This window comes from Pezoporus occidentalis, unplaced genomic scaffold (assembly GCF_034315485.1).
Source record: "Pezoporus occidentalis ecotype Australia unplaced genomic scaffold, CSIRO_AGI_Poc_V1 ctg4, whole genome shotgun sequence".
In the NCBI taxonomy this organism is placed as follows: Eukaryota; Metazoa; Chordata; class Aves; order Psittaciformes; family Psittacidae; genus Pezoporus; species Pezoporus occidentalis.
In genome coordinates this window covers 27248241-27271369 of record NW_026915724.1, presented here as the reverse complement: position 1 = coordinate 27271369, position 23129 = coordinate 27248241, and the positions used below count along the sequence as shown (strand labels likewise).

The window sequence follows — 23129 nt, the reverse complement described above, 5'->3', positions numbered from 1 at the left end:
TAAGGAGAATTATTACTATAATCAAACAGCAATCCATTGACTATTACTATTATCCAGACCAACTTTTGTGGTGCTCAAGTACACAAAGACTAAAGGATCATATCCAAAGCAAACTAAAACACATCTAAGGATTCTGAACTTCAAAATACCTTGACAAAAATTGAGTAAAGCCCTGCTGCTGGGCAGTTGAACACTGCTCTCAAACAGCAAAAGCACTAATGCTTGCTTTACTCAGAAATGTACCCTAGTCCTGTCTTCAAATCCCCTACACTATGCATTGCCCCACCACAAAGACCCGTTCTGTCTTTGCCATAACCTCTGACATTTTCCAGGTCCATCTTTAGAGTATCTTAGGCGATTTCAATTTCCTTTTCCTAATTACCAAATTAAAGAGCACCTTCCTTTCTCTCAATGGGGAGAAACTAAAAAATTTCTTCCCATAAACTGATTTACTTGCCATCAGCAAAGAAAACATGCTTTTAGGAAAGAACCTGTTTCCTAAACAAAAGACTAAGAACTAACTCTTGCTATAAATAAATATTAAAATGTTAAAACCCAGTATTTTATTAGAAGTTTACTGCTAATCTCCCACTTTTAACATGATTCCTGTGGTACCAGGAGTTCTGACACCTGAAAAAACATGAAGATGATACTGGGATATGTGTACATATTTTCAGAAGTTAAGACACTACTTTTATTTTCCTTTTCTTATGACAGATACATGCAAAGCCATAAAATTTAATGTCTTAAATTACTGATGTTTAATATGAGCTCCATATGTTTCGAATAATTGGCAAATACAGAAGTACTGAAAATCAAACATGAGCAGAACACATTTAGTGAGTTTTATACGCCTGAAATTTGGCATACTGGAATAACTGACAAAGTACAGTAATTAAGAAAAAGCTATAGATACAGATAAAGGGACAGTTACATATCAATGAAGAGTAACTTGAAATGCTTTGTTGACCTTCTATTCCTAAACCATTTGGATTTTGCCATCTTACCAATCTGCAGTTTAATTTCATCATACATAACTGAAATAACCTAACAAAATGAGTGAAAAATTTAACTTCAGGATTCTATGCTGCTTCTAAACTGACAAAGTCAGAGTGCTTGTTCATTTGATAAATTTAACTGTGCCTTTGTGTAAGTACTACCAGAAGCCTGGGAATCCTCACATTAGCCTCACTTGTGAAATTCATGATCTTCTCCAACTGTTTCTGACATCCACAAGCTGATACTATTTCCACTTCATCAGGTATGTACCCCCATCCTTGTGGGAAGTACATCATAATGTTTGCAATTCCTAGCCCTGAAAAAGCAAGCATGAAACAAAGTAAAATCTGCCTTCTACCCTAGGGAGAAAATAAAATAACACTACCAGGCTGTTGACTGGGGAGAGATGTAAGAGACCCAAACCATCTGATTCATGACCTATTTTTTATTGGTGTGCTTCAAAATAAGTAGTTCCTTAGGATCTGGCTGAAGGAACAACATTTCTTCAGTTTCTCCGTAACTAAAAGACTTAACAGCTCACTTGAAAGAACAGTTGTTTTTTTTTTTATCACATACCAGTCTTTCGGTATAAAAATGTATTGCTTTACAAATGAAAAAGCAGTATCTGAAAATAATCTCAACAGATAAATCTCTATGGCAGCACAGAGAATTAAAAAATTTTCTACTTTGAATGTGCCTGAGCCTGCTTGAGCTAGTGGTTTACATCTGTCAATCTACCTTAGCAGCCAATGTCTTCATCAAGCAAAACATGACTGTCCTAATGCACAACTCATTACTTGTATCATTGTAACATTTCATATAAAGAAATAATATAGGTTTGAATACAAACAAATACAAATTACATGAACAACATGCATATATCTAAAAGTCCAGCTCATTCATCCAGGAAAAGATGATAAAAATCTAGTCAATGACAGGCTGCAGCCAAAGCTCTGCAAAATAAACTGAACACACCTACAAATGAGAGCACAACTCTAAACAAGTTTTCCGCATGAGAACCACTCTACTTTATGATATCTCATACACATATTTATCCAAGACAGCAGAAAGCAAATACACCATGAAATAAAATACTAATTGATCCATATACTCTTCTTTATTTGCACATACTTAAAAACGTAACAGTAATTCTGCATTGTGGATTAATGTGTTTAAAAGTACTGTATAACCAGTCCTCAACATGACACACTTATACACTTGCAAGTGTAGAATTTTCTACTGGCTACATCTAGAAGAGCTGAAGCAGAAGAGCCGAGCATGCACCCCTTCCAGGAATACATTAAAACAAGCTATTCAACTTCTTCACAACCCTCAGCACTGCAACAGCTTTGCTAGTGTTCTGTATGAATTATAGCATCACTGAAATCTCCCACTGATGTGCTCTTCCAGTGCCATCTGCTGTACAGTGAATTTAGACAGACAGCGTAACTAGAGACACCTCCAGAAATTCTTCTTGCAGGTATATTTGGCTAAAAACAGAGTCTGAACTATGCCAATGTACTGCCAAAGCCTGGTAGCTATGTACACAGTAATACCTGGAACACACATATTGAAAATGGGAGATTAATCAGACCCAAAAAGAGAATCTGATGTTAACACACAGATTAATGAGGCAAAATGAAATTCTGCCTTATGAACTTTCATCACAAATTCTGCATCTTGGAATTTTAAAATTATGCAGGTTGACAAAACACAGGCCTCTAGACAAAAACTACCATATTGCCAGACTGCCAGATTACTACCCAGCAAACAACATGGGCCCCTCTGTGCTTATAAAAATAATCATAACTAAATTCGCATGCCTTATTTTGAAGAATAACAATATGTATTAATTACATATAAATGTGAAATTATTAGTGAAAAGAATTAAAGCAAAATCTTTATAGGCTGCTTCTCTGAAATCTGAAGAGCAGCAATGTCATGGTTTTAAGCAGATTTATGAAAAAATGCAGAAGTTTAAAAAATGTAAATCCATTTGTGCCTTTGAATAGTCAACAGTTTAGTCAGTTTGATGCTACAAAACATTTTCAGCACATAGTTATCTCAATGCAGTATTCACAAAAGTACACCAACAAAAAGTTTGATTATTTGTATTTATATGACCTTTATTTATTTCTTATCTTTTTCACACCTTCAGGTTAGGTGCACTCATTTCCTGAGAAAAATACTAAACAATACTGCAAGAATACACTGCTATAGAAATAAAACATTAACTTTTAGGAGTCAGGACAGAAAACATCATACTGCAAGAATACACTGCTATAGAAATAAAACATTAACTTTTAGGAGTCAGGACAGAAAACATCATACTGGAAACACACAGCAAAATACAACTCGTGGTTGAACGAAGAATCACCTTTTACAAGTTTAATAAAAATACCATCATAAAATGGCTTGGAACTATTAATCAATGCTGTTTCAGATAACTTAAAGACTTTCCTATATAAATTACATTGTTAAATAAATGTTAATCTGCTCATTTATTTCCATAAATTGATACAGTGGAGCACTGAACTTGATTTTCAACTGCAGTATTCCTGAGAAGTCTGGCTGTTCACTAGAAATACATAATCTTCATTCTTATACTGAATCGTAATAAGACCTACATAATTTACAACTTCAACTTACTGCATTTTTAACATAATTATTTATATTAAAGAAAATAACTAAAGATACCTTGAAAGATAAAAAAGTTTCTGCATTCCTGGGGCATGACAAGCAACAGGTTTTCACTACAGTCAGATAATGAAGCCTAGTCTAATTATCTGCAGAAGTATGAGATGTTGTTCCCCTGCTGCCTCCAAACTCTTGCTGAAATATATTCATGCATTACTCAGAAGGGTGTTTCAAAAACAGCATCTCAAGGTGTCCTGGGTTCGGCACACAAGGTAACACCAATTTCAAGTGCTATATTTCAGAAATTCCTAAGAGTCTATATTTACTCCAGAGTTCCTAAATCTATGTATGTAAAATTATTAAGAAGTTGTTCTCCATACCCGATTTTACTTCAATAAGTAAAAAAATCAAGTCTGGATCACTAGAAGTTATTTCTTCAAACCAGTAACAGAAAATACTAGCTCAAGATACTTCCTGCCATGTACTTAATTACCAGTTTCAGTCTATAAGTACAGAAACTACACATAAAATACTCATTAAGAAAGATTAAATATCTGTTCCAAATACCATCAGTTTCTGAAAGAACATATAAACTACATTCAGCTTTCTCGCTATAGGAGCTGTCAACATTCTTAGGATGGTGAGGTTCTTTTCCTTTCCCAGAGCTTCAAGTAAATTCCTTCACTATATTACTCTAACATGAAGAGTCTTTAAATGAAGTAATCTGAACCCCATTGAATAATCTTATACCTTGAAAACAACAAAAAAGATGGATGATTTTAGTAGTGGCTTGAGAATGAACATTAATGTAAGATTGCAAATTTCACAAAATCTCATCCTCTCCTGCATACCTGCTTTTCTAGAACGTGGAGAAGCTCAGATGTACACCTTCATATAAAACTGGAATAAGGTAAAAGACAGATGAGAAAATCATCTGACAGTACTTTATACTCATAACAATTCAAGAGTTCTCAAAGATGCCTATTTTTAAGCTAACTAATCAAAGACCTGAACACTGACTAGATGTCATTCACCACAAATTTAAACTTCTACTCTCTAAGATATGAACAGCTAGGGAAAGTACTGTCAGCTTCTCTAGAGGCCAGTATAATTTAATAGGCATTACACAATTACAATTCAAAATAAACAAACAAAAACAACAACAGTAAGTCATGTCATTGCTTTTTTTCTTGGGTTTGTTGTTGGTGTTTTTTTTTCTTCTTCTTTTCCCTCCTTTTACAAAGCTTAAAGGGAAAACATTATATGGGCAATAATGTTCTAACAACATACAGAGTAACCCTAATCACAGTTAGCAACCTATAGCAGAGAATAAGCAAGGTATGCCTTTGGTAGTAAGTAGAAAAGTAGGATAAGATAATAATAAAGGGATTTTTCTTCACCATTAATAGAATTAACTGTATGCAAAGCCAAAGAAGTCTGTATACCTTGACTAACTGCTTCTGGCCTGCTGTTGAAAAAGGATGCTCCTTAATGTATGGATTTCCCTGACTTTTTTGTGGGTTTTTTGTTGTGTGTTTTTTTGTTTGTTTGTTTTGCTTTTTTTTTGTAAGCACTACTTAATCCATGGCCGCTTGCAGGAAGTCCTGTTCTTCTTTCCCGTATTTGGTTGCAGGAAGAATATTTCTATCTGATTGGTAGTTTTTCTCTGGGGAGTAAGTGAAGGGTGTTAAATGGCATCTCCGTATTACAGTTCATCTGCGCATATACAGTCTCGTAACTACAATAATCTCATCACTATAATAGCAAAAAAACAGCTACTAACACTAACAGTCCTCTCCCAAGGTTGCATCTCACTTACATAAGGATGGCTGATTGGGGTGCACATCTGCTCCACAGCTACTACAGGCACACTAACTCGGTACTTTAAACTGAAATCAGCACCAGCTTCTATCAGCTGGTGTCAGCTCAAGAACACTGACAGCATCATACCACCACTGTTGCTTTTGGAGTAGGAAACTCTGGGGGAGTTGGGTGGATGACAGCCAGAACAGTAACTGCTTCGACCACTCTTACTACATCTCTCAACAACTGGGAACCAACAGGGAACAAAGCAGATTGTATTTTTTTGATACATTTACTAAAAGACTGGCACAAGTACCACCTTTCATCACTTTCTTTTGAACAGACATCTGATAACAACGTATACGGCTTACGAATTTTTCAAGCATGCTGAAAATATACGGGAAAAGAAAGCTACAACTTGGCTCTAAAGACCCTGGTGAATTAGCAGTGAGGGGTAAAAGAGCAAACGAAAATGACCCAGAAGATTTACATATGCCAAGCTACTGAAAAACAGAATAGTGGAATATTTTTGCTGAACCAAATGAGAGAAGTCACTTAAAAAATCCGCTATGTGTTTCACTGCAGGAAGGCACATCTGTTGAGTGCAAATAAACCTTGTTTTTTCTTTTTCACAGCTGTGAAAAAGGAGATGAAGAAGAATAAAGCTCAGTCAGACTCAGTTTTCATTTCTTGCTATTTTACAAGACTGCAGCAGCCAGCCTTGCAGCAGGCTGTCTGTCAGCAAAAATTAAGTTTAGCTTCGTAAGCAAAGGTTAGATTTCCTGGGAGATGATGTATGAGAATTCATTTCTGTGTACGGGTCCAGCCTACCTCTCTGTCCTGACAGAAGGTGGATACACAGAAATGTTTCTCCTGTTACAAGGTATGGTAGCACCCACAGCATGATAGCAGGGAGGACTTACTGCTTATCAAACATATTTATGCAGTCCTCATACAGTTATTAATTATTAATTCAGTTATGTTAGGAGTCTGAAAACTTCTAAGACTACAATGCTCTATAAAGGAGTTTCTCATTTAGCAAGAAGCACCAACACAATGTTCTGTAAAAAGGAATAATTTTTTAAAGAACTTTGCTGTAAGATTTTTGTAAAGTTACTTGCAGAAACCAGTATACAATTTACAGTAAGAAACTGCCTTCAGCAAAGAACAGATTCTGTGCCTACTTATTTGAGAACAACACAAATTTGAAATTAATACAGTGAAAATGAAAGGAAGAATGGGAAAGACATTCCACAAGAACAAAAATTTCCACTTCTGCCTAATGCTTAAACCCTGGAACATGTGTTGAAGGGAACATTACCTATCTAACTGTACAGATGCAGACACTAAAACCCAATTCTGAATGCAACTTGTTTTCTGAATCCCAGTGTATTTCAAAATGCAGTTTTAGAAATGTTGTCCACCCATTTAAAGGATACGCCAGAAAGGCAGAAATAATAAAGCAGACTATTCTCTCAAAGTGATTTTTGTGGCTAGCAATTATCTGGTATTCTTTTAATATTAGTGACTAAATAACATAATTGTGAGAAACAGTTTTCCAGCCCTTCCCAAAAAAGGGAAGAAAACACTTAGCAGACAGGCAACAGCTGAATATTACCACTTCATGTTGACTTGTACTGATGTTCGTTTCGCTTTCGAAGTTTATGTTGGGCCACTTTAGGCTAACATTTCTACAGCAAGCAGAGAAACACCGCCACTGTGGCCAACTTCCAAAACACAGATATTTTGATGAAGAGACATAAAACAGGTACCATGAATTATCTTTCTTACAGTGTTGTCAGGACATTCAGCTTCTCAAGCCAATCTTCTACCATGGATACACCCTGCAGTTACAGGGCATGTACCAAATGGGCAATACAAAAATACACCTCCAAGTTAACACATGTACATGCATGTCTGTGTGCAGGAGAAAAATGCTAGAAAAGAAAGGAAGACACTGTGAGAGAAAGGAGGAAAAGACAGGAAAAGTAACAGAAGGAAAAGCCTTGTACCATATTTCTGCTGAAAACAGGTTTACACAGTATCACCATATACTTCACTATACTACTTGGAATAAAAATTGAGTATTTTTATCTTTTTTTTTGATATTGCCATTCTCCCTAAATTATGAGTTGTTAATTTGTTATAATCATGTTTGCTCCTGTCTAATTCATCTGATGTGAAAACAAAAATAGAGGAAGTAGCTTTTACATACTATAGCACCAAGCAAGTATGACTGATAATTATGCATTCCTTAAGGTGCAACATGGGATACTCTCTTTTTGAGCAGCAGAAATCAAAACCTAAGCAACACATCAAGAGAGATAGAGAGTTACATTCACAGAAAAAAAAAAAACAATACTTTTATTTTAAACATTTTCCTAGCCACGTTATCATGCCAACAGGTGGCTTCACAGCATATATTTGTGAAACTGGTATCTTGACCAGCAAGTAACTGCTCACCTTCCCTATTCAATTTATGCTTACTTGACAGACAATCAGGAACATCTAATTGACCTTTTTTTTCTACAAATAACATTCACCTGGCATCAAAGGTATGCAAAACCAGAAAAAAGATTTTGTACAAATTAAAATTATTATTTTCAAAATATCCAGCAGAAAAAAAAAACACAAAACACCTTTGTAAAAATACCCCCAAACTTAATTAAGAACATGCTTTTCTTCAAGCAGTAATCCAAATTTAGTTATCTAATCTATTTCACTATTAACAAAAGAAATATTGTTAAAACTGTAAAAGCTAAATTTATTAACACAAAGCTGTCTAACACATACACAAGATGGAACAAAAGCTGAAACAAGTTTTTGAAATAAGAGTCCAGTTTGCAAATTCACTATACAGAGGATTCCACTTCACCATATGAAGCACAGTCATGTTCTACAATTGGAGGACCTATGCTCAAACTAAGAGTCATTTTCCTGTTCAGCTTCTCTGAAGGCCTGACCAAACTACAGTACACTGCAGTCTTATACTGCTTTTGTACCTACCATTCTGCCTTGGATCTCATGACCGATGATGGCCACACCCGTGTCTTCAAATTAACCTCAGCTGGGTTTGTTTCTGACTGGGGCTGAATTAACCTTTAAATTTGCATGACCAGGTCAGATCTGAGTTCTTTACAGCTATCACCCTACCACTTTTACCATGCTTTTTTCAATAACAATAAAAGCTTTCTTTCATTAGAAAGTAACACTCTACCCTCTCAATTTAAGCTAAAATGCAGCAATCCTTTATAACTCAGTTAACCCTTTACATAAATGGAAGGACTAAGCTGACCCATTTATGGTCTGAGAGGAAAGAGAGCATAGCACCTTGATTAAAGAGAAATAAAGCAGAAAGATAGCTCTTCCCCACAGCATCTGTACAGCATTCACACATACATGCCAAGGAGTAAGAAGCAGTTAATAAGGACATTCCTCAGAATCACAGAGAGGAAGAGACTGACCTCTAGTTTTGGACTTTCTTCACTAAATTATCAAAGAAAAAAAAAAAATGCAATGTATTTGCTACACAGATGCCACAAAGATCCACCATTCTCCCCTAGACCATATGAAAAGGTTTAATGTCAATACTACATAATACTTGCCTCATATCAAGGCATTTGGCTGCCATACAGCTCAAAGATTTAATAAGTTTCAAAACCACAGAGACCCCTATTCCATCACTTTGCTTTTTTATACATATTTTATACACATAAATCTGCTGGTATATTTAATTTCTAATAATGGAAAATTCTGTCAGAAACCCAACACCTGGTATTATCCTCATTTTCCAGGAATGTAATGTGAAAGAAATCTCATTTGTGTGAAATTCACATAAATTTTGTTCATTCTTTTTTATTAAAAATAGTGATTTTTTCAAAATTAATAACCAATTGTTTTATTACAAATGCACACCATTAACACAAACATAACTTGCGTATAATATGAAAGTATATGCACCATTCTGTATAACACACTGAAAGAGAAACTGACACTCAGTGAAACATGAACTACCTGGGATGAAAAAGGATTAGTTACATTTAAGTAACAATTTTTAGTTGAAGACCTTTCCATCCTTTAAATAACAACTAGATAAAATACTGTAATATAGTATCTCATCTAAAGTACAAGCTGCTACCCAAGAACCAAAGTTCCCTTCTGAACAGTTCAGAGTTAAACTCACATTCAAAGACTAGAGCTTGTTTTAGCATTATTTCATATAGAAACAAACTCAACCAAGCAAGGCTCCTCCTGCCTGTATGCCCTGAAGCCTCTTCAGAACTGCCCAATACAGTTTTATCAAATAAGCAGAACAAGTAGTGTCTCAGCTGAGGGAGAAGCCATAGCAAAAAAATCATATATTATTTATATATATATATAAATCTGTGTGGACATTTCTAAATACAGGAAAAGCTTTCTCTGGAACTCAAAACATTTCTAAAAACAAGGAGGAAAGTGGCATGAGACAATTTTATTCCTCAGAGACACCTTTCACATAACTGTTCCATTGTAACAGAAAAACTGCTTATCTCCAACTGCCAGTATCTCAACTACGTTCTTTAGAAGCAAAAGTGGTTTGTTACTATGATTTGGTTTTAATTTCCCATTAGCAGTTAAAACCAATACTTTTTATATCACTGTGACAAGAAATCACTATCAAAAAATACCAAAAATTAAAAACATTTTCTATGTATTACGTCAGTTCAAAATTTGAGATTATTCTTGAAGTGACCAGTAAGTTCCAGAATCAATTTTACTTTCTTGAAAATTCACTAAAATAATCACACACAACTTCTATCACAAAGGAGTAAAATCCTTTGTGTTTTCCCTCTTGAACAATAGCATACTGAGAAAAAAAAATCATTTTGTATCCTTTATCTGAACTATTTATAGAGGAAACACACTAAACAATTTCATTAAAGTTCAAAGTTCAATAACTCAAAAGTTGAGAAAAGCCAGAAAGGTTGCCTAAGCAATTCTCTTCTCCATCCTGCCACCTCACATACAGGACTATAATGTTTACACTAATTCTACCTTTCACCACCCTTTAAAATGTATGGTCCTATCACCTACAGTATACTAATTAACATCCAAATTCCAGAACTCACAATATAATTATTGGCTTTATTAAGGAAATTTTTGCTGTCTCTATATCTGACACTTACATGATAATGCTCAGACATTCAGTGCTCTATTCAACACTTTAGGAGCCAGGACAGAGAGCTCAATTTTATATCTTTATACTTTTCAAAATGGATTCATAAGCCGAATAATAGGCCAACTTAGGGTCACATAATTCAAAACATGAATTCTGATTTTTTTTATGATGCAGAGTGATGGCGGGGGGAGGGGGGTGTGGTTTGACCTGCTGGGGTTTTGAGTAAATGGGTATCTGCTTAAATCTGAAATCTCCCCCATCTCTCCAGGTAAAAGTACAAGATGACAACAGAACCAAATGAGTTTAACTCCAGCAGCTGACTGCAACAGTAAACTGCCACCCACTGAAGGAAATCGGTAAAAGCTGCGGTCCCTTTCAGGGGTTTGCTGTCAATGGAGGAGTAAGGTAAACCCAAGTCCTTGGAGGTTCATCATCCTGTGGGCACATACCTAACTTTTCAAGGTACCTTCTATCACAGTCCTCTATTGAGTCATGATTCAACTTCCTGACTTTCTTTAAAGGTTACAATTTGCCAGATATTTTACAGAGTCTTTTCAGCCCAACTGTTTCATAAATAGCAAAGCAGTAAGTGAATGAATCACATCCTATAGTAAAAAACATATCAGGTAGTCAGATAACAAGCAGAAGATCCATCAGTGGTATATATCTCAAGGAGTTAGAAAGATGAGGGGGGAGGGGAAATACCAGTTATGGAGGAAGGTAATTAAAAAAAAAAAAAATAAAAATCCATACAGACACCCATAGAAACCCCAGAACCAAAACAAGAGTAGTTCCAGATCACTGGTGAAAGAGAACCTTCAAGACTAGTTCTAAACCACTGGTGAAAGCACAACCTGCAAAGAATGTAAATTCAGACTAACAATTAGGCCTACAATATTTCTGCCCAGAGTTTAAACCATTAATGACACAAACTCTGAGTCTGCTAAACTGGTGACTGCAGTGGGGCACAGAGTAATCTCACAACTGTACCACATTCTGCTTTTGACAATAAAGATCAGAGGCTGATGGCCTGCTTTCCAAAAATACAAATCAAAGCAAAGTACATTGTGACAAACTGCAAAGGTCAGAACTACAACCAGTCTTATATAAATGGAGATAAACCATCTGATTTTTGTCCATGTTAAGATCAGGGAGGGGCAGGGGTTCAGTACCTATGAATAAGCAACTCCTCTAAAAAAACAACAGCATTTAGGGCACACTGGAAGAGTCAGGCTACACAGACATGAGAATCTTTTACTCAAAATATTGCTCATCAAAACCCTTCTCCTCTTCACATACACAGAGTTGCTTAATCTATAAAGTACCAAAGTTCAGAGAGATATTATTATTACTATCATTATCAAAACCTCTTCAGTAGCCCTTAGCCTTATTTTTTGCATTTAAAAGCAGGAGTACAGAACAGCGTCAATGCCTACCTCTGGCTATGCATTCACCTACCTCCTTAGGCATGTTGCAAGACTGCCCATCATCACCCCACAGAATCATGCTGCATAAAATACAATGGCAACCATTTTTCAGGGACATCATGAGAAGCGGAAAAATGATCATAGTATCCCTCAGGATCACATAAGTAAACTGCACCAATGGAAATCAAACTACAAATTTTACCAACTTGGATAGTGGTCCTAGCAATTGTGGAAGGGAAATTCTTACTCATTCTTGATTAAGATACCTTACTTTGTAACAAGTTTCAGACGCAGGATGAACTGCGTCAGAAATTCAGTCCAAGGTTTTCCCTCTCCAAGGCAGTTGCTTAATTCACTGAGATGAGAAAACAGACTATCTCTAGCCCTTTCTTTTCCAGTTCAGTTAATCTTCTGCAGAAGAGCTTTAAAAGAAGGAATAATTTTTCACACTACAGAGCAGCCAAAAGGCTGGTGTTCAGGGAAACCCTCATACAGAAAGGACAGAAGTGGAGAATCAACTTGGTTGTCTTACATTTTGAACGAGGGCTCTAGATACCATGCTGTTACATCCTGTATTTTACATCACTGGGAAATGCAGCCTGTACTGCTTGCAATCTGTGAAACTTGTACATGTAAATGACAAGAGAATTTTTTTGCTATATACTTTTGTGTTTTATTTCATTGCAGATAAACTTTGTCCATTTTATTTTTTCATGAAATAAAAATTAAAGCTTTAAGTAACTTAGTACCTCATACTGATAAGGAAAGCATACTATTTCCCACTACTACTACATAAAACAATTTCATTTTTAAAAAGACAAAGTTAACAAACACTGAAAGAGTTTTTCAAACAGTTGCAGTCAAAATTTTGTACAACACAGAAGCAACTTAATCTGGGAAGTTGAAAAAAATAATTTTAATCAAATTTTCTGAAAAATAGTACATGCAAATTTAGTAGGCTGGATTTGTTTGGTATATTCTGAAGTGAGAAAAAAACACTTTTGAGGGATACAAGACATAATTTAAACTGACTTTCAACAATCTGAAAATAAATACTAGTATCCATTTTGTTTTAAAAGTCTATTTCCCCACTATTTGTATTTAAATAAATGCTTATCATAAAACTACTGGCTTTGATAATACTTGATAAGTACACAAGCTCCCTATGGCCTGCATCTTCATTTTTGAGTACTACAATTATTATTTTAAGCTTCTCTAAATTTGGAGGGGCTGGAGCAGGGAGGCAGGCACAGGCAGAAGCTTCACTCACTTTTCAACACTAAACAGAGATTTTAACAGAGCTACTCACATGTTCACCCTGATGAACCAATACAGAAGTAAAACAATAATACAATATTTAACACTTCACTACTGATTCTGAAATCAGTTTTGGAATCTTCAGAATCAGAAAATGTTCTTCATACAATACTGCCACAGAAGGGTCACGTATCATCAGATTTCTTAGGAGCACAGAACACAAAAACAAGACAAGAAGGCTCATAATTCCGTCCTCTTTTCCACTATTACAACTCCAAATTATTTTTATTGCAATCCTTATTTCAATATATTCTATTTCCAGTACCCCCAGCATTTTATTTCCTCCTTTGGACTTTACATGATTCATAAGCTAGCCTGCCAATTGCTAAATAAACTTAAAGACAGTTTGAAAGCTTTCTAATTCTCAAGAATGAGACATTTGAAAACAATCCTTCTAAACTGTTGTGTTCTTTTAAATGAATATTCCTCACTTAAAAAAAGGTGGTACCTGTATCAAACCACATAAAGAAGATTAGGTTAGGACCATTTGTCAACCTCAAATCTAACTGATTTTATACATGGAATGCCAAACAGTACTGGCTATTGAAGAACAATCTCTCATGGTCAGTGAAACAGAAAGCAGGGTTTAGTATACAGACAAGCCAGCACAACAAAACAAAATAGGGCAGGGGGGCAGAGAAAGAGGACTTCCTTCTTTCTGTTTAAAGACTGGGGGTCTTCAGTCAGGTGGATTTCCTAAGAGGAAATCTTCTTCCTCACAGAGTACCTCTCGTAATTAAGCAGATGCTGCTGGAACACTCTCCAGCAGTAGAACCTGGATCAGTTGAACAGAAGTTGCACCCAGCATGTGCCCGCTGGCTCCTGGTGCATTCATCCTGGCTGTCCCTCCAAGGTCTTAGGACCTGTTGCAGAGAGTAACCCAAGCTGGGCATTTGGGAAAGCAAGACTATAAAATACTACTTATTTAAAATATTTCCCTTCCCATTTTCACTGGCTGGAGGCCCAATAAGAACAAATGGTAAACTCATTATCTTCTTTATGTTTTTGAGCCCATGCATAACATATACGGGAAACAGGAGACATGGCTGTGCTCGAGGAACTGTCAAAGACACGGGGTAAACCCACCTGTACAGAGAGTATTATCTCCATCTAATCTCAGAGAATTAATACTTTGTTTCCCTTAAAACAGAAGGTGTAACATTAAACAGGTTTTCTAAATTGACTGATCCTTAAAAGGGGTGTTAAGAAGGCACATAAATTAACACCGCACAACTAGCACACTTACCAGAAGGAGAACAGAATTTTTACTGCATAGGTGAAGCTGCTTAGCCATCTTTTTTATGAAGTCCTAATTTCTTAGATTTACAAGAATATACCAGTTCTGAAAAAGCTTACTCTACATGCAAATTTTCTAATTTTGGGTCAAAACTAGAGAGACTCTTAATTATTCATTATTAAAATCAGGAAGTTCTTTTTTTCCTCCTACACCTACACTCTAATCACCTGCAGACGGAAACATCTCACTACCACGCCAAAGAAACTGATGGAGAGCATTTTAGTGAAAGTTTTTAGACATGATCTTGCCCTAATGCACACTGGATGACTTTGGGTGGGTTGTTCCAGGGGTTTTTTTTGGGTGGTGGTGGTGGGTTTTGAGTGTTTTTAATAATTTTCCACAGAAGCGGAAAATAATCTTCCACACAGCCCTAAACAATCTGATTTTGCTAATATTGAATCCCAACCCAGCAAAGATTAATTAACTTTGAGGAGACATTTAAATCAATAGGAGTGTTTATTATACATTATGTTTAGCTTGCACATGAAGAGCTGGGGCCTTACACTGAGCAATTTCACATTGGTGTATAAATTCTCACATGCAGAATCTAAGATAAAATGCTCACTGTCTATATGAAGTAATATGCTCTGTGAGATTTACACAAACTCAAAGCCCTTAAGAAAGCTATCTCCAGAGCAAGGTCAAATTTCTGCAGAGGCAGGAGTATAGAAGCCTGGCTGCAAAAGCTAGCTAAGCTTGAAATTTCAAGCATGAAAAAGTAAGAGTAACATACACGCATGCAGACTGTTTTTAATCCTGTTCTCTCTGCCATACATTTAAACTTATACACGCTATAAATAAAATGAAAAAAATATATTAGCCCAATTAAAAAAAATAGGATACATACTTTTCAATGCTGATACATAGAATTTCTGTTACTCTTTTCCACATCAAACAACATTTTAAACACTGCTGCTTCCAAAAAGCACTTATTTCAGTAATATACAGGACATCTGAGTCAGAACTGATGTAACAACTTCCCTTCACTGTCTTTTGACCACCAGTGGATTAGACTGCAAATAGGACCAGAGCATTAGTCAGTATAGACTCTTTTTTATCCCTTTATTAAGGAACTGCGGAATATCTGTATTTACACACAAGTATTTTGCCAAGTAACTAGATTTTTTTTGCACAAAGTATGCCAAAGGCCTATGCTAATCCTTTATTACTTCCCAACATTATTTACTATTAACCAAAAGCTCTCTTTCTTTCAAAAACCAAGAAAAGGAGAAAAAAAATCAATGTTTCATAGAGCACTGCATCAGCATTGGTTTTGCCCCATTTCCACTAAAGAGAGAACTCTGAGGTGAAGGAAAAAAGGAAAGCCACCAGGTACCTACCTTACACAGACCCAGACTTAAGATCTTACACATAAGCTAGCAACTCATACCTCTTAATACACAAACCAAGTATTCTGGAGCACTCTCATTGGGCTGACCAAAATTCCAGCCTCGAAAACTTCCCCAGCACAGGTTTCACCCAAACCAGTATGCCTGCACAAACAGCTTCTGTTCAGTGAATCCTGTGAGAATTCCTTACTCGCCTAGTTCCCACCAGCTCCTGAATGGAGTCGACCAGAAAAGCTGTCTACCCAGTTTCTAGAGTACAGCTTCCACAAATCTTATCCTAGAAGGCACACCTTCTGTAATCAAACACCTCTGCCCTGATGCCACCAGTCTCTATTTCTCTGTTTTAATAAATCTTCTAATCCTATGCCCAATTACCAACTGAAAGGTAATCCAAGGGTATTAAAACCCATTTCTGATGCCAAAACCGAAGTCAGCATTACAGCTTGTAACTGCCCAGTCTTGTAGCACTTACTGAGGCAAAGTCAGAGGAGACAGAATTCCCTAACTCAGAAGGAACAAAAAGGAAACCAAACTTGACCACTGCATTGGAGACATCTTGGGATCAAACAAACATTCTTTGGAAATGTTTGGAGTAGCCTACTAATTTGTTCTCAACCTATCCGAGGAATGCAGACTGCATTATAGAATGAAAAACAATCACCTACACAAGACTCCTACAAACTGCTGTTTTAGCACATTTACCAGAGAATGTCAAGATTAATTAAGAATAAAACTACTCAAGAAAAACAGAGATCATCCACTGTAAAACTAAGCCTGAATGGATCCTCACTTCCAGCAATTCTGTCATCAAGAGTGGCACCCTATGTATTAAATAATATGTAATATCCTTGAGAAACAATACCAAAGGTATTAAGTTTGCAATCTCAAATCCTAAAATTAATCAATTTAGCTGCTAGCTGAGAGCACCAAAACCTTACACAAGTCGTCTTACAGATTATTACCATATACTATTCAAGTTAAATAATACAAATACAGTTGCTGATTATACACTGCTCTGGGAAGCACAGAAAAATACCACATATCCCTATGATTTACTTAACACCACACATAAGTTCATTTTCATTGTTTTTTGTTGTTTTTTTTTTTACTACAGATCACCTCACGCTGAAGAAAAGACTACCATCTACTATTTATACCTTCCCTGCAAGAGAAAATATCTTCCATCCAAAACTGTTTTTACAGCGGTTTACAGTAAAATTACTTGGCGTTTGTAACAAAAAACCCACATGCTTTACAAACCTGAGATTTTTTTTTAAACTGCCAACCTATTGCACTTGGCAGGTTCAAAAAGTAAAGGCTGTTTCACACAGGCTAGGAACCATCTCATGACCTATGTGTCCTATAAATACACAATAGGAAACAGTATTTGGAGAGCTGGACATAAATGCCTATATACAGCATGCCTACGTTGGGGTTACCTGCAAGCAAGGAGACGTTTTTTCATTTTCCTTAAATGGAATTTTTAAGTCAGAGGCAGAACAAGTTAGCCAATACATAGGCACCTGTGCTAAACAAATAAAGACTCATATTTAACTTGCATAGTTTTATTGATGATGTAGCAATCAAGGAATAATTTTTTTAGGTAACATGTGGCTTACATTCTTGTCATAAACAAAGCCAACTGAGTTCCTCAGAGACCAAAATATTACGTGAATGGTTAAGGACACAGAAAAGGGCCAATAATTTTCAGAGTATGTTATCTTAATACTTTCCAGAAGAAAATTTCCTGACATATAATCACTGTTTTTTTTTTAACTAAAAATATCTAAAGATGGGTCCTTAAATCTACATTACAGACTCTAATGAATAGCAGTCAGATTTGCAAAGCCAAAATTTTTTGAAATTATCTGGAGTTGCAGATGCTTATTGTCTGCATGCCTGTACATGACAAAAGCAGGCGTCAGAACACTGAAAAGTGGCAGAAGAAAAAAACAGGTACAACTTTTAAGTGACCTTAAGAAAGAAATTACAAACATAATTTATGTTCAAAATTACTTTGGATCTGAGAGTTTTAGTTCTTACAATAAGTAGACTAAATCAGATTCTGCATTATGTTGCTGGTTCAAATTCAGTCTATAGTATAGAGTCCAGCAAAGACTGTGTAACCTTCTTTATATGCTTGATGTATTAGACAACACTTCACATGCAGACAGCTTTCCATTTTCACCCAAGGCAATAATTCAAGGCCAGCTTGTTTTGATTTTAACCACCAGGAGAGGCTGAAGTAGGTGATAGGTTTTTGTTTCAATAAGATCATTCAGCTACAGTGGGAAAAAAAAAAAAAACCTACTGTAACAAAAAAAAAAAACAAACAAAAAAAAAAAAAAAAAAAAACAAAAAAAAAAAACACAAAAGGTACAAGTTTGCAAATGTTTCAAAACTAGTGTAACTTTTTAACACAGAAATATATCCATATAACTTATGTAATATAGAGCTTAAATTCAGAAATTAATTCTTTACAGAGGAAGAAGCAAAAATAACAAGAAAGAAAGAACCTACTGTGTGCCATTAATCTTTAACCTCTGCTGTATCAGAAGCATACTTTATTGGTATGAAGCTGCTTTTTAAACATGGACAATAAATACTCCATTACAAACACAATCTTCATGTTTTCTAAAATAACATACTGTTGTATATCATTTGCCACCCAAAACTGTCAAGGAAAATTTTCATGACCTTTTTTTTTTTTTAAAAAAAAAGGATACTTCCTTTTCTGATTTTACTAAAAATCTTATTGGGAGGCAGTGGGAAAGAGGATGCAAGAATTTGGGGCTTTGCATCAAGTATACCTATTTTCTTCTGAAGACTGATATGTATTTACCAAAAAATAAGTGTACGCTAAAATGTAATGAAATCAGATTTTGGCACGAACATGACAGACATTACCAGATACCGTTATTTCTCTTTAGAAGTAAATAAATCAATCAATAAATGAGGAAACTCAAAGTTCTGTTTCGTTTCAGTTTAATACTTCATCACAGGATAGTTGCATAAGAAAACTTTATTCTACATTTCAATCCCAATCCTATCTAATTTGTACTCACTACATTTTATAGCATTTGCATCCTTAATTGGATTACATTTACTTTTATACTACTTGTGTCTTTATTTTTCCCCCATGGAACATCACAACTGCTTGAGCTACCTCCTCTACTTTGTTGGTAACAAGCATTAAAACACTATCAACAAAAACCTGAGACACATACCAGCAGAGTATCCTTCCTACCTACTTTGTGTTATCACTCACCTCCCTACAACTCCCTATACATTGCTACTATCCAAACACTACCAAAATAGTGTAGGCCCAGGAGGGCAGTAAAGCAATAGCAAATAAAGTATTTGAGTAAGGGATTACCCTGGACTGTGGCCTCGGTTCTGCCAGCAATAGTGCAAGTATGTACTGAACTCAAGGCATCTACATGATAAAAGTCTTTCTAATGTTTATGTTTGAGTTATTGTATGACTATAGAAGACTTCATAAGAAAGAACAGAAAGAAGTAACTTGATTTCTAAGATGATCTGTTAATTAAGGGCTCATTCACTTCATCATTTTACTGTGTTAAGGAGAGTTTAGAGGTGCAATCAATCTACTTGCAGAACAATGTGGAGCCGTTATTTCTTCAAAACATCCCCCTCCAAGAGTAACCCAAGGTGTCTGGCTGACCGACTTCACAATCCAGGACCAAAGAAGTTAACAGCATAGTCTAAATTAACATACATCTTTTTCAGACTTCAGTATGTCAAGTTCTCAGGAAGTTTAAGGATTATCCATTATGTCTTCTGAACCCACATGAACACTCTGATGCTGCACATACACAGTGTGATGAAGTGACACAAAAGCTTTGCAAACAATACGGTGGGTGCTCCTTCCTTACTCCTTCCCAGGGAGTTAGCAAATGCAGGTATGTCTATAACAATACACTATGACCATTCATACTTTGAAGCATTAAAGCTTAATCTTAATTTTAATTTAATTTTAAATTTAAAATTTTAATTTAAAACTGTACTTAAATCTCAAAACTCAGGATACAGGGAATACACATTTGACTAAGCCTACAACAGGTAAACCTGCTTTAAGTACAAGTTCAGTTCTGAACACAGTGCAAAGCCACAAATACAAGAAATATGTAATAGGAAGTGAAGACTCCATTCAAGTACTGCTTAACACTTCATGAAAAGCATTTTGAAAAAGCTGAAATTTGCCTTTCATAAGTTACACATAAAACTGCATGCTACAATTACCACCTTACTGCAGAAGACTCCAAAAATATCTACACATGCTCTAGTAATTTAAAGTCTCCCAGTCAAGCCAAGTAATTTATTTTGTAACTATACTGAAGCTTCCATATTTTTTACAATCCAAGGATGCGTTTATTAACAAGAAACAAAAATAGTGCTATTTTTTCCACCCAGAGCAGAAATGCAGCTGCACTACTCAAGCACTTGTGCAGAGAGCAGCTCTCTAACACAGAAGGCCTGCAGCAGGCATTTTTAAACTATAGGTGTATTAAGAGGCTGGACAGGGTATAAACATTCCTGGCAGGTAGGAAAGAGGGGCTGGCACTTAATAGTAAAAGGGCACAAGAATTTACTAAGTGGAAGAGCAGCTTTCCCTGGCTGAAGTGTATTATTCTGCAACCAACGCTTTAACAGAAAGTAATGTACTCCACAAAAGTGTTCCAAACTAAGATGATTTTTAAAATATAGTAAGGCCAAAGAGTAAAGGAGACAAGAAGACACAGCTAAAGCACCTCACACCACAGAAGCATCAACCTCTACATCTCTTAGAACCTCAATGGTTTCTTCAGCAAGCGGGTAAGCATGGGCCAGGAGCTCTTTACCGAGAGAAGCAGCACCATTAAGGGAAGGAGAACAGAAGAAGCAGCTTGAGGAACAATAAGCCAGTAAAGTTTGGGGGTTTGGTGTTGGGATTTAAAGTCAAGTTTTCAAGTGCTGTCTGTTCCAGAAACCAGCCTTTCCTTCCCTCGGCCCTCCGGGAGCCCGCGGCGCACCCTCATCTCAACGGCGCGACACCGGCGCCCCGAGCTCCTCCGCCGCACCAGCCCCCACCCGGCTGCAGACGGGGACCCCGCAGGCCCGTAACTGCAGACGGGTTACAGGGAGGGTGGGGACGAGTCAGTCTAATTCAGCTGCCTCGATAATGTGGTCGGTAGAAGCGGGGCGTGTTTATTCAGCGGCCCAGGGTAGACCGGCGGCTGGTGGGGGTGAGAGGCCGGCCCCGGCCCGCTCCTGTCCCAGCGGGGGGCTGGGCAGAGCCTCGGCGGCCCGGGCCCGGCTCTCCACGGGCCCGGCTCCCCACCCGCCCGCCTTGCAGGCCGCGCCGTGGCCCCGGTGCCTCTGCAGGGCCTGGCACCGCCGCAGGCTCGGGGATCTGAGCGAACAAAGGGAGAGGAGGCCGGGGCCGCCGCTCAGGCGACGGGCGGCGGGCAAAGCGCGAACCGCACTGTCCCCATCCCCTGGCCCTCCCTCCTCCCCGCCAGCCCTCTACTGCCGCCGGGGGAAGGGGGTGGAAGACCCGCCGCGGCGCGCCCATTGCCGCGGGGACGCTCACCCAGCGGAGGCCGCGGTGTCCCGCTCCCGGCGCGGAGCTCTCCCTGGGCACCTCGGCAGCGCGGCCCGGCCTGCGCCGGCATCCGGGCTCGGCGGCGAGCAGCCTCCGGAGGCGGCGGCGCGGGACTCACCGAGAAGGAGGAGCTGGCGCTGCTGTTGCTTTTGCGGGGCCCGGCCCGGCTCCGGCTCCCTCCCTCCCTCCTTCGCCGTGCCGCCGCCGCTTCCTCCGCCTCCTCTGCCCCCACCCCTCCGTCCTTGGAGGGGCGCACAGGGGTGGCGAGCCCGCGATGGCCGCCGGAGCCGTGCCTGCGGCAGGCGGCGACCACGTACAGCCCGGCAGTGTTAGCGGGGCCTGGGATGCCCCGCTCCGCGCCTCCGCCTTCCTCGCTGCCCCGGCGGCAGGCAACAGCCCTCCGCGGCCCGCCTACCCCCAGCGCCCGACTGGGGGACCGGGCCTTTTGCCTTCCCGGCTCTGGGCTCCTTCCTCCGGGCTCGACGGCCGCCGGAGACCCGCGGGGGCAGCAGGGAACCGCTCTAGGAGGGGGCAATCATGCTTTGTTAGCCCCCGTCCTTTTCCTCCCTCCCATCCCGCTCCGGTATCTGGCTGCCCCCCTCGCTTATACAAGCTCACAAGTTCACAAGGAGCTACTCTCCTCTACTTGTCTGGCGAGACGTATTGCCTTGCTGGTAGCGCACTGCTGAGGGGGTTCCCGAGCAGCGGTGATGGGCCAGGCCCGCTGCCGCCCCCCCGGGAGGCGACGGAGATGGGCGTTCGGTGCAGGCCCCGCTGTGCTGGAGAGGGAGGTGGTCTAACCGTCGCTCTCCTCCGTTTCATCTTGCTTCACACCTCCCATGCCGTGAAGACGCGAATAGGCATTATTTTAGGGTTTAACTTCGCTTCACAGATCGCTGCTAAACTTCAGCCCCATCAGCTGTGCTACTGCGACTCCAGCCAAGCAAGCTGCGTGCCGGCTTGCTTGTTTGCCTCCCCTTTTTTTTTAAATAAAATGCTAAATCAAGAGCAACAAAACAATTCTTAATATAGGGTGTGTGAGACTGACAGAAGTGACTCGCAGGGAGCGCAAAATTAAAATCTGTGGACAATATGGGTCTTAAAAGTTTCAAGTCATATTTGTTGACTGATGTGGAGCTAGTAAAATACTACCTTTTATTTCCTGCTTGTGGTATATAACTGATGCAAATCAAGAACCTGGTTTGTAAAGATACGCATAATTTGCTTACCTATGTAATCACTTAAGAGCCAATGTAATTTGTATCACTCGTTATGCTAGTACTCACTGATTTCAAGGTTTAAAAGAAATGGTTGAAACTCACAAGATAGTGAGAATGTTCATGCACATTCTGCCTGGATTCTTCTACTGAGATCAAAGGTATTTGTGGGTTGAGGTCTGTGACTTCTTTAACTGCCAGAGTTATTTGCGATCAGAATGTGTCCTGATTTTGCTTACATTTTTGTATCTCAGGCACTTACTGAGAATTAAAAGGGTTCTCCTGAGTCTCATCGAGCAGTCGTATGCTTCTTTATGTGT

At 38.3% G+C, this 23129-nt stretch overlaps 1 protein-coding gene across 2 annotated transcripts in view; it reads right to left on the bottom strand.

Moving 5' to 3' along the window:
• Positions 1–21792, bottom strand: part of SOCS6 (suppressor of cytokine signaling 6) — a 29659-nt gene extending 7867 nt beyond the window's left edge. The window contains exon 1 of one of the 2 annotated variants that reach the window (XM_062633079.1): positions 21581–21792. The gene's annotated coding sequence lies outside the window, so the exon portion shown is untranslated. Of the gene's footprint in view, positions 1–12295; positions 12662–21580 lie in introns of those variants that run through there. The other variant, XM_062633081.1, reaches the window with a different exon arrangement.
• Between the last annotated feature and the right edge of the window lie 1337 nt (positions 21793–23129).